Source organism: Lynx rufus, unplaced genomic scaffold (assembly GCF_022079265.1).
Source record: "Lynx rufus isolate CCGP_SWC_20201006 ecotype Redwood Valley unplaced genomic scaffold, mLynRuf1.p SCAF_16, whole genome shotgun sequence".
Taxonomy (NCBI): Eukaryota; Metazoa; Chordata; class Mammalia; order Carnivora; family Felidae; genus Lynx; species Lynx rufus.
In genome coordinates, this window is record NW_025814830.1 from 8464143 (window position 1) to 8475793 (window position 11651).

The window sequence follows — 11651 nt, forward strand, 5'->3', positions numbered from 1 at the left end:
AAAATAACCCAAAATGGATCAAAACTAAGAGCTGGTAGAATTCTTAGAAGAAAACATAGAGGAAATCTTCATGAAATTGGATTTGACAGTGATTTCTTGGATATAACACTAAAAGCACAGGAAAGAAAAAATAGATGTGTTGGACTTCACCAAGATTAAAAACCTTTGTATAGCAACAGTTACTATAAATATAGTGAAAATGCGGCCCTCAGAAACAAAGGAAATATTTCAGGTTATCTATCTGGCAGATTAATATCCAGAATATATAAAGAATTACTACAACTCTACAACAAAACAACAACCCAATTTAAAAAGAGCAAATGAATATATGTATCTCCCAAGAAGATATGCAAATGGCCAAAAAGCACATGAAAAGATGATCAATATTATTAATCATTAAAGAAATGCAAATCGAAACCACAAATAGATACCACTTCACACTGAGCAGGATGACTATTTAAAAAAAGAAAAAGAGGAGTGCCTGGGTGGCTCAGTCAGTTCAGCTTGGGTCATGATCTTGTGATTGGTGAGTTCCAGCCACACATTGGCCTCTGTGCTGAGAGCTCAGAGCCTGGAGCCTGCCTTGGATTCTGTCTCTCTCTGCCCCTCCCCACTCGCACTCTCTCTCTCTCTCAAAAATAAACAAACATTAAAAAAGTGTTTTAAAAAGAAAAAAAATAACAAGGGTTGATGAAGACGTTAAAAAACAGCAACATTTGTGCATTGCTGGCAGGAATGTAAAACAGTGCAGTTGCTGTGGAAAACTATGATGATTCCTCAAAATTTTAAATATAGAATTACCATATAATCCAACAGAGAGAGAGAGAGAGAGAGTGTGAGCAGGGGAGGGGCAGAGAGAGAGGGAGATACAGAATCTGAAGCAGGCTCCAGGCTCTGAGCTGTCAGCACAGAGCCCGACGTCGGGCTTGAGCTCACGCACTGTGAGATCATGACCTGAGCCAAAGTCAGATGCTTAACTGAGCCACCCAGGCACCCCTAAAGATTTTATTTTTAAGTAATCTCTATACCCAATGTGGGGTGCAAACTCACAATCCTGAGATTAAGAGTCACATGCCTGAGTCAGCCAGGCACCTCAGTAAGCAGCTTATGTACAGCAATACAGAGATGAACACTCTGATATGAAAAAGAATGAGCTAAGGATATAAATGGAGATTTAATAAAACAAATGTGTACATGAAAATATATCTAAATTTATGACATGAGTAGAAACGTTACTAAATATTACGTATTAGCCTAAAAACTGGCAAACTTTTATAAAAATAATATCCATTGTACCATAATTTTTATGTGCTATCAATTCCAACTTAATTTGGTGTAAAATAATCCATATACAACTTTCCTAGAGGGTATTTTATGTCCTTATTTAAAATGAATATGCCCTAGGGGCACCTGGGTGGCTCAGTTGGTTAAGAGTCTGACTCTAGATTTCAGCTCAGGTCATGACACCAAGGTCATGGGATCAAGCCCTGCATTGGGCTCCATGCTGAGCATGGAGCCTGCTTAAAATGCTCTTTCCCTTTGCCCCTCTCCCCTGATGATGAATTCTCTCTCTCCCTCTCTAAAAAAATTTTTAAAAAATAAGTATGTTCTAAGAAAATGAAAATAAAATAAAATATGTTCTTTAATCCAGCAACCATTTAAAAGAATATACTTCAGGGCCACCTGAGTGGTTCAGTCAGTTAAGCGTCCAACTCTTTTTTTTTTTTTTATATATGAAGTTTATTGACAAATTGGTTTCCATACAACACCCAGTGCTCATCCCAACAGGTGCCCTCCTCAATACCCATCACCCACCCTCCCCTCCCTCCCACCCCCCATCAACCCTCAGTTTGTTCTCAGTTTTTAACAGTCTCTTATGCTTTGGCTCTCTCCCACTCTAACCTCTTTTTTTTTTTTTTTCCTTCCCCTCCCCCATGGGTTCCTGTTAAGTTTCTCAGGATCCACATAAGAGTGAAACCATATGGTATCTGTCTTTCTCTGTATGGCTTATTTCACTTAGCATCACACTCTCCAGTTCCATCCACGTTGCTACAAAGGGCCATATTTCATTCTTTCTCATTGCCACGTAGTACTCCATTGTGTATATAAACCACAATTTCTTTATCCATTCATCAGTTGATGGGCATTTAGGCTCTTTCCATAATTTGGCTATTGTTGAGAGTGCTGCTATGAACATTGGGGTACAAGTGCCCCTATGCATCAGTACTCCTGTATCCCTTGGGTAGATTCCTAGCAGTGCTATTGCTGGGTCATAGGGTAGGTCTATTTTTAATTTTCTGAGGAACCTCCACACTGCTTTCCAGAGCGGCTGCACCAATTTGCATTCCCACCAACAGTGCAAGAGGGTTCCCGTTTCTCCACATCCTCTCCAGCATCTATAGTCTCCTGATTTGTTCATTTTGGCCACTCTGACTGGTGTGAGGTGATACCTGAGTGTGGTTTTGATTTGTATTTCCCTGATAAGGAGCGAAGCGTCCAACTCTTAATTTCAGCTCAGGTCATGATCTCACAGTTTGTGAGATTGTGATATCAAGCCCAGCTTTGGGCTCCAGGCTGATAGCATAGAACCTTCCTGGGATTCTCTCTCTCCCTCTCTCTTTGCCCCACCCCTACTCATACAATGTGCACATGTGCTCTCTCTCTCAAAATAGATAAACATTAAAAACAAAAACAAAAAATAAACAGAAAAATAAAAGAATACTTCGCAGTAATGGATAGAGTGAAAAAAATTTTATTTTCCATAGGATTAATTATATTAGCAAACAATAATTATGAATAGGCAAATAAAGTATTGCATTCTAAAAATGGGAATCTGGGCAGGTGTTAATAATAGTAATTATGTAGAGGTATAATGGCTGAGAGTCACAACATTTCAAGAAATAAGAAAAAACAGGTTACATACAAAAATAGGTCTCCCCAATTTTGTATAATTGTAGATGTGCCCTAAAATATAAATCTGTAATATAAACAGCATTTTTAAGAGTATATATGATACTAGACACTGGCTAATTCTAACTAGTTGATAAAAATTTGAAATTCAAGTTTCTTCATCCTTAGGAAGATAATAATTCCTCCTTTAATATTTGTATAATCAAAGATTATATATAAAGAGTGGTTAAGCCACAACCATTTCAGTTCAAATCCATGTCCCCCCTCTTGGGAGTTGGTGGGCCTTGGACAAGTTTTTTAACTTTCATAAGCTCTATTTTTCCTCTTTGTTATAATGGCAATATATTACCATACATGCAGGGTTTTGTTGCTAGATTTAAATTGGTTAACTATATGAATCTTTTAGCACTGCACCAGACACATTAAGCATAAACATAATTTACTTAGTCCCCCTCCTTGGGGTAGGCATGTTGTCGCTGGAATAAAACCGACAATGATCGTTAGGGTGAACACGAATTGCATCTATTGCTTTAGCCAAAATCCCCCTATCATATCAGAGCTGTGATGGTTAATTTTATCTGCCAGTTTGACTGGGCCATAGGTGTTCAGGTATTTGAACTATTCAGATAAACACTATTTCTGGGTGTGTCTGTGAGGGTGTCTTGTATGGATGAACACCTGAATCAGGACTGAGTAAAGCAGATTGCCCTCCCCTGTGTGAGGAGGCCACACCCAAGCCAGGGAAAGCCTGCATAGAATTAAAAAGCTGAATAAGAAAGAATTCTGTGTTTGTTTTGAAGCTGGGACATCAGTCAGTCTCCTCCTGCTTTCTGACTCAGACTCCAATTGGAACTTAAACCATCATCAGCTTTAGCCTTCAAACTCCAACTGGCACTATATATGGTGATATATGTATCACTGACTCTCCTGGGTCTCCAGTTTGTCAAGTTCAGATCTTGGGACTTCTTGGACTGCCTACCTCTCTCTCTCTTTCCATCCTATTGGTTCAATAGATGATAGATAGATAGATAGACAGATGGATTGACATACATATATAGTACTCTACAGATTTTATCTATCTATCTATCTATCTATCTATCATCTATCTAATCTTTCTTTCTATCTTTCTATCTATCCTATTGGTTCTATTTCTCTGGAGAACCCAGACTGATAAAAGAGCAAAAGAAATCTCAGGCATACAAGGGCTCAGCAATTCTGCCATTTACTGTAAGTGACCCACATAAGCTGTCTAAGGGAACTCTTAAGAAAGGGGATCCAGCCAAATGACATTTAAACATTTAAATCAGAACTAAGCTTTCACAGAGGAGGGGGATGAGGTGAACACCCAGCACTGATATTCCCACATCTCTGAACCTCCTCCAGTTCCTCTCAGAGTCTCGAGCACTTTCTTTTCTTGGGGACTTTGTGGTACCAGGAATTCTCTTCCCCCTGGTCTTTGCCATAGGAATGTGTTCTCGTCTTTCAAACTGTAGTGTATTTATTAATTTCTCTTACAGGCCTTTCTTATATCCATATTTAAATCAAGATCACCCATCATTGGTTCTCAAAAAAAAATCCTTCTTGTTCTTCATTATCACTCATCATAATGTGTCATTTTATGTTTATTTATATTTGGATTTTCCTAAGTCCATCTCCAAAGGCCAAATAAAATGTCCATTACAGCATGATTGTTGACTTTTCAGTTATTCATCTTTAAAAGGAGTCAGAAAATTATGACCTATGGGGCAAATCTGGCCCACTGTCTTTTTTTGTTTGGCGATGGCCAATCACCAGAGTAAGAATAGTTTTTACATTTTGAGGTTATGGGATTTTTCCATTTTTTTAAAAAAATATCTTTATTTACTTTTGAAGGGGAGAGAGACAGAGCATGAGTGGGGGAGGAGCAGAGAGAGAGGGAGACAGAATCCGAAGCAGGCTCCAGGCTCTAAGCTGTCAGCACAGAGCCCGATGCGGGGCTCGAACTCAGGAACTGTGAGATCATGACCTAAGCCAAAGCCAGATGCCTAACCGACTGAGCCACCCAGGCGCCCCTTGGGGCTTTCCCATTTTTAAGTGTTGGAAGAAATCAAAGGACAGTCCTTTGTGGAAATTGAAAATTTTAAGATTCAATGTCATGTCAAATGTCATTGGACCATAGCCACACCCAATCATTTACATATCATCTATGGCTTCTTTTCATGCTACAACCTCAGAGCTCAGTAGTTGTGATCAAGAAGAGACCCCATGAGGCGCCTGGGTGGCGCAGTCAGTTAAGCGTCCGACTTCAGCCAGGTCACGATCTCGCGGTCCGTGAGTTCGAGCCCCGCATCGGGCTCTGGGCTGATGGCTCAGAGCCTGGAGCCTGTTTCCGATTCTGTGTCTCCCTCTCTCTCTGCCCCTCGCCCGTTCATGCTCTGTCTCTCTCTGTCCCAAAAATAAATAAACGTTGAAAAAAAATTAAAAAAAAAAAAAAAAAAAAAGAAGAGACCCCATGAAGGGGCGCCTGGGTGGCTCAGCCAGTTGAGCGACCAACTTCAGCTCAGGTCATGATCTCACAGTTCGTGAGTTCGAGCCCCACGTTGGGCTCTGTGCTGACAGCTCAGAGCCTGGAGTCTGCTTCGGATTCTGTGTCTCCCTCTCTCTCTGCCCCTCCCCCACTCATGCTGTGTCTCTCTCTGTCTCAGAAATAAATAAACATTAAAAAAAAAAAAAAAAGGCCCTGTGGCTCACAAACTACAATACTGACTGTCAGGCCCTTTACAGAAAAAAATCTGCCAACTCCTGCACTATATTCAGTAGGGAGAACAATGCCTGGCAGGTCATGGAATGGATTGGTCTAAGTCTGGTGTAGCACTTAGACATCAGGCATTTACCTCAAGAGCTAGACTTTCAAAAGCAATCATTTATACGTAGGCATAAATTTAACACAATATGACCCAAATAAGGAGACACTAGAAACAGAAGGGTAGAATAATTTTTTTAACCACATGATTTCAAAATCACTTCTTCTAAGAAAGCAACTAGAGGTTTTCCACCAGATAAGTGAACAGAAAATTAAAAATTCAACATAGGAGAGAAGTAAAGAAAATCACCATAGTGATGGTGGTAGAAGAAATCACAACATCTCTTGAGCAACAGGCATAAAAAGCATTAAGAATGGATAATATTTAAAAATTGTGGCCAAGGATAATGCAGACCCTTTCCTCCACAGTAAACACTCGGGAATAGTAAAAGTAAACTGAATGAAAATTTTTATTGGTGAAATCCATAATAATGGCATATGGGTGACACTGAATTATGAGGCATTAATGGAATATTTTCAGTCTTGAATGTCTACTCTGAGGCAATATATTCTGCTATTTTATACAGAATATCTGCCCAAGAATACAGAAGATGAAAAATGTAGTTTTCTCTGAATAGTCATTGTATAGGAAAGGGGACAGAATAACACTTCTTTTGTATTTAGCACTATGTTTGTGTGCTATAAAAATAAACTTAGCAAATACATTCCCCCCAATTCTACTTACACCTTTGACTTCATTTCCACATTGCCAACCTTGACCTTCTCATCCTTGAAACTAACAGAATTCCAGGAGTTAAAAGACTAGGCTTCTCTGACTCTGGGAACAAAAAAAAACACTTTACAAGGTTAAACCATTAATATTTCCCCTGTCCCCTGTGTGTAGCTGCACACACACAAAAAATCAGATGATTAAAAAGTACTAGTAAATGTTCTAATAATATTGACTACTTCAGAATTTTTGTTGTCTTTGCGAAATAAACGCAAACCTCTGATTAGTCTGTGATTATGTTTGGTGGTCTTAATACATACATTTAATCTTAAATTGTCATCTGTTTTGTGACATGTGTACATGTAAAGTTTTTTGTTATTGTTAAAATAAAGGATCACTGGTTCTTTCTTCATACATGCATAAAAAGATAATGAAGGGGCACCTGAGTGGCTCAGTGAGTTGAGTGTCTGACTCTTGATTTCAGCTCAGGTCATAACAGGGTCATGGGATTGAGCCCCATGTTGGGCTAGCATGGAATCTGCTTAAGATTCTCTCTTTCCCTCTGCCCCCTCCCCTGCTTGTGCTCGCTCGCTCTCTCCCAAAAAAAAAAAAAAAAAAAAAGATAATGAAATCTTTGAGCCTGACCTATTTATTTAAATAAAACCTTCAAGGGGCACCTGGGTGGCACAGTCGGTTAAGCGTCCGACTTCAGCCAGGTCACGATCTTGCGGTCCGTCAGTTCGAGCCCCGCGTCAGGCTCTGGGCTGATGGCTTGGAGCCTGGAGCCTGTTTCCAATTCTGTGTCTCCCTCTCTCTCCGCCCCTCCCCCATTCATGCTCTGTCTCTCTCTGTCCCAAAAATAAATAAAAAACGTTGAAAAAAAAATTAAATAAAACCTTCAAGAGTCTGTGATTAACTTAAAGTAATACCAGTGATCATTTCAGAAATTACCTGTGACCCAATTTAACAATTAGGATAAAAGCAGACATACACTGTTGGCTAATGGGAAATGTTCCTTGCTCCTAAAAGTCACAAAAAATGATCTCTCATACTCTTTGCCCTGAATATTGTCATGCCTGTCTATAATGTCTAAAACTCTGTCAGCCATCATGGTACCCTAGTCAACACTGAGGAATGCATAGTAAAAAACAGAAGAGAATCTGCGTCTCTGAATATTTCCTTTTGCTGATGAATCAAAAATCTCTGGAAACTCCTCTCCCAAGAGCCTGTTATTTGACTCAGTATACTTCCTCATTGCTTCAGCTAGTTTGGTATTCTGATTTTTGCTGAGTATATCCTAACTACATCAAATAACTAAGGGTCATGGTCCATATTGGGAGCTAGAGAGGCAAAGATAAAACTGATTCCACCACAGCCATCACCCAGCTCATGTCGGCTGGGGGATGAACACACACACACACACACACACACACACACACACACAGTCACTGCCTATCACTGCCCAGGTGTTACATCCTGCCCTACATGTTTTACAGATGCTTTGTGAAACCAGATACACCTAATGCATCCAATGTCAGGAGCAAGGAGTAGAGAAATTGCAAGAATATCCAAACAGCTAATAAACAATCAGAAAAAAAAAAAAAAAAAAGGAAATGCAAACCATGATATCTACCAGAGTAGCAAACATTGTTTTAAACTGATGCCAAATGTTGTCAAGGATATAGAGAAAGCAGAACATTCATACAACTGTTGGTGGGAGTGCCAGTTGGTACACTTGTTTGGGAATGTATTTAGAAGAATTAAAGTTGAACACAAGCATATCCCTGACCAAACCCAAACAACTCCACTTCCAGTATATGGAGAAAGACATGTACAAGTATGATCATAATAGTCTGATGAGGAGCTCTGACTTCCCAACATAGTATTCCCAAGAACACATAATGAAGGATTTTCAATGAGGGGCCATGTTGGAATGCTCGTTTATGTGGATCGTGACCGGTACTACATGGCTGAAAAGTCTCCTTAAAGGAACTATGCTGGGCACTCTGAATTTGTTGTGTCCAAAGCAGAATTTCAAAGACAAGAAAAATCAACAGATAGAACTAGAAATGTGATTAAAGATCTCCAATTCAAAACACCCCAATACAGTTTTAAAGAACAGGTAATTGCAATATATATATATATATATATATATATATATCTTAAAAATAACACTATTATGTAATCTCACTCATAAGATGTCAATATTCTAAGTGGGAGCAAATGAAATCCAGCAGTGCATCAAAATACATACAAAATATATATCAAAGTAAAATAAATATATCAAATAAAATACATCAAAATATATACACAATTAACCTGGGTTTATCCGGGAATGGGAAAAAGATTCAAGAGACTCTGTCAATATAAACTATCATGTTAACAAATTAAATACTATACATTGCAGAAAGGGATGATGAAATGACATTTGGTAAGACTCAGGAGCCATTTCGACTTAGCTACAACAAAGATTTTTACTCACGAGTAAGAGAAAACATTAGAAGGCAATTGTTTGAGAGCATGATGCTAACTGCCCATTCCCTCATAGCTCCCAGGCAGGTTTGGTGACTGAAATGCCCAACTTTAGGGCCTCTATTTATGGCAGCATTTCCCAATACAGTTTCATATCCCTAAGATGGAAATACATAATGGGAATCTGTATTTCCATGGCAAAGTTTGAGATACACCAACTTAAAGGAAGTTGAACAACTTTCTTCACTAGAATACTCTTTAGTTTTCCAATAAATTGATACGGTGCGTTTGATTTTTCCTTGAGAGATTTAGTTAAGTGCTACTTCATAAGCTTCTTTAACCGGGGATTCCCACGATTTCTCAAGCACTATTCAGTACTGGTAATTTTTGACACATAACTTCAGAAGTTCTGGGACAATTTTAGTGGTATAAATGGTTTCTGTATATTGGCTTAGGGTTTGTTATTTTGATAGCTTCTTAGTTCAGTGTGACAGGGACCATGTAGATACTGGGGAAAACAAGGCATAGGTCTGGCCCTCCATTTGGCCAGATGCATCTTGGTTTTCTCCAAGACACTTTAAAAGGCATTTTCCAAGGAACAGAGCTTCAGGCACATTCTACAAGTTCTGATACACAATTTCATCATCACTTTTCGAACAACCTATGATTGTTTCAATTTTCTCTTTAATTCAGAACTTATATATACATATGATAGGACTACATTTTCAAAAGTAGTTGGCCAAGTAGTTGTATAATGGACCTTTATGATGGGGAGCTCTAGCAGTCACCATCGGAATCAAATGAGCAAACTTAGTTTTGGCAAGTGTCTCTGGTGTGTTGCAACATGAAGTACCTATCACCACCTATGATGTATTTGGCCAAAAATGTTTAAGCTTCTGGCTCTAACTTGACTTTATCAGAGATACAAAGGACAGAGGCACACTTAAATTTCACCACGAGGGAAAAAACAAATCTAGAATGCATGGGATTCTACAAACCAGCTTTCCTTAATTTTCAAAAAGTCTGTTCAAGGGGGTGCCTGGATGGTCCAGTCGGTTAGGCATCCGACTTCAGCTCAGGTCATGATCTCACGATTTGTGAGTTTGAGCCCTGTGTCAGGTTCTGTGCTGACAGCGTGGAGCCTGGAGCCTGCTTTGGATTCTGTGTCTCCCTCTCTCTCAAAAATAAATGTTAAAAAAATTGTTTTAAGTCTGTTCAAGATTAAAATCTAGAGACATGAAAACCAAATGCAATGCATGAATATAGACGAGATGCTCATTAGAAAATACAAAGCAGGGGCACCTGGGTGACTCAGTCAGTTGAGCGTCCGACTTCAGCTCAAGTCATGATCTCACAGTTCGTGAGTTCGAGTTCCGTGTCAGGCTCTGTGCTGACAGCTCAGGGCCTGGAGCCTGCTTCAGATTCTGTGTCTCCCTCTCTCTGTCCCTTCCCCACTCATGCTCTGTCTCCCTCTGTCTCTCAAAAATGAATAAATGTTAAAAAATAAAAATAAAAAATAAAATAAAAAGAAAATACAAAGCAATAGGGTAGCTTGGGAGTACTGGGACATATAAAGTTAATATAAAAGAATATTACAGAATTATTGATAATTTTCCTGTATGACCATGGTCTTAAAGGCTGTGCTTATTCTTTAAAAATCTTTTTTGAGAGGAAGCACGAGCAGTGGAGGGGCAGAGGAAGAGGGAGAAAATCTCAAACAAGCTCCACACTCAACATGGAGCATGACACGGGGCTCAATCTCACAACCATGAGATCATGACCTGAGCCAAAATCAAGAGTTGGACACTTAACTGACCAGCCATCCAGGCACCCCAAGACTGTTCTTATTCTTAAAAGATGCACGCTAATATGTTCAGGAAGGAAGTGTCATAATTTCTACATCGTAAGTCAAACGACATGAGTATACATACACATATGTACGTATAAATTCATAGAGAAAACAAATAGGACCAAATGTTAACAATTATTGATTCTAAATAGAATATATGGATATTATACTATTCTTTAAGTTTTTCAGAGTGTCTGAAATTTGTCCTAATAATATCTGGGGAAAGAATTCCCAAATACACAACTTTTTCTTTTTAATTTGTAATTTATCTTGAAATGTGAACAGAGAATTTTAACTACTGGCTACCTCTCTGTTGGGATTCATTACAGGCAAATTGCTTTACACCCCCTGCGCTTCAAGAGGTACATTCCCAACATCTTAACGCTTTCTAAATCCACATTTCTTTTCAGCCTTCATTTTTTATGCAGCTTAAGGGATAAACTGAATAAGAACCCTTTCGAGTTGTTTTTCTAAATTGTATCCATAATGGACTATCTGAAATTTAGATGGATGAGTGGTTATGAAAGCTTTTCTAAATTCATTACACCAATGAGCATTCTCTTCCTAAGAATTCACTGTAGTAATACTAATGATGAGGATAATAAGAACAATAGCAAGTTTGTATTGAGCATACACTACATACCAGATATTCTTCCAAAGATCAGATGCATACTGAATCCACCCAATCTCTGCAACAGGACAGAAAGTTACTATCACTAGCATTTTAAAGATGATGCCCAGAGGAAAAGAGCATTTTGCCCGACATCCCAAAGGTAGTAAGGAAGTGGAATTGTGATGACACGGAATATGGTTTGTGCCATGAGGGAGGGATTTCCTACATTTGCTACATTAATAGGGTTATTCTCTAGGAGGAATTCACTTAAGTTTTATAAAGATTGGATAGGGGC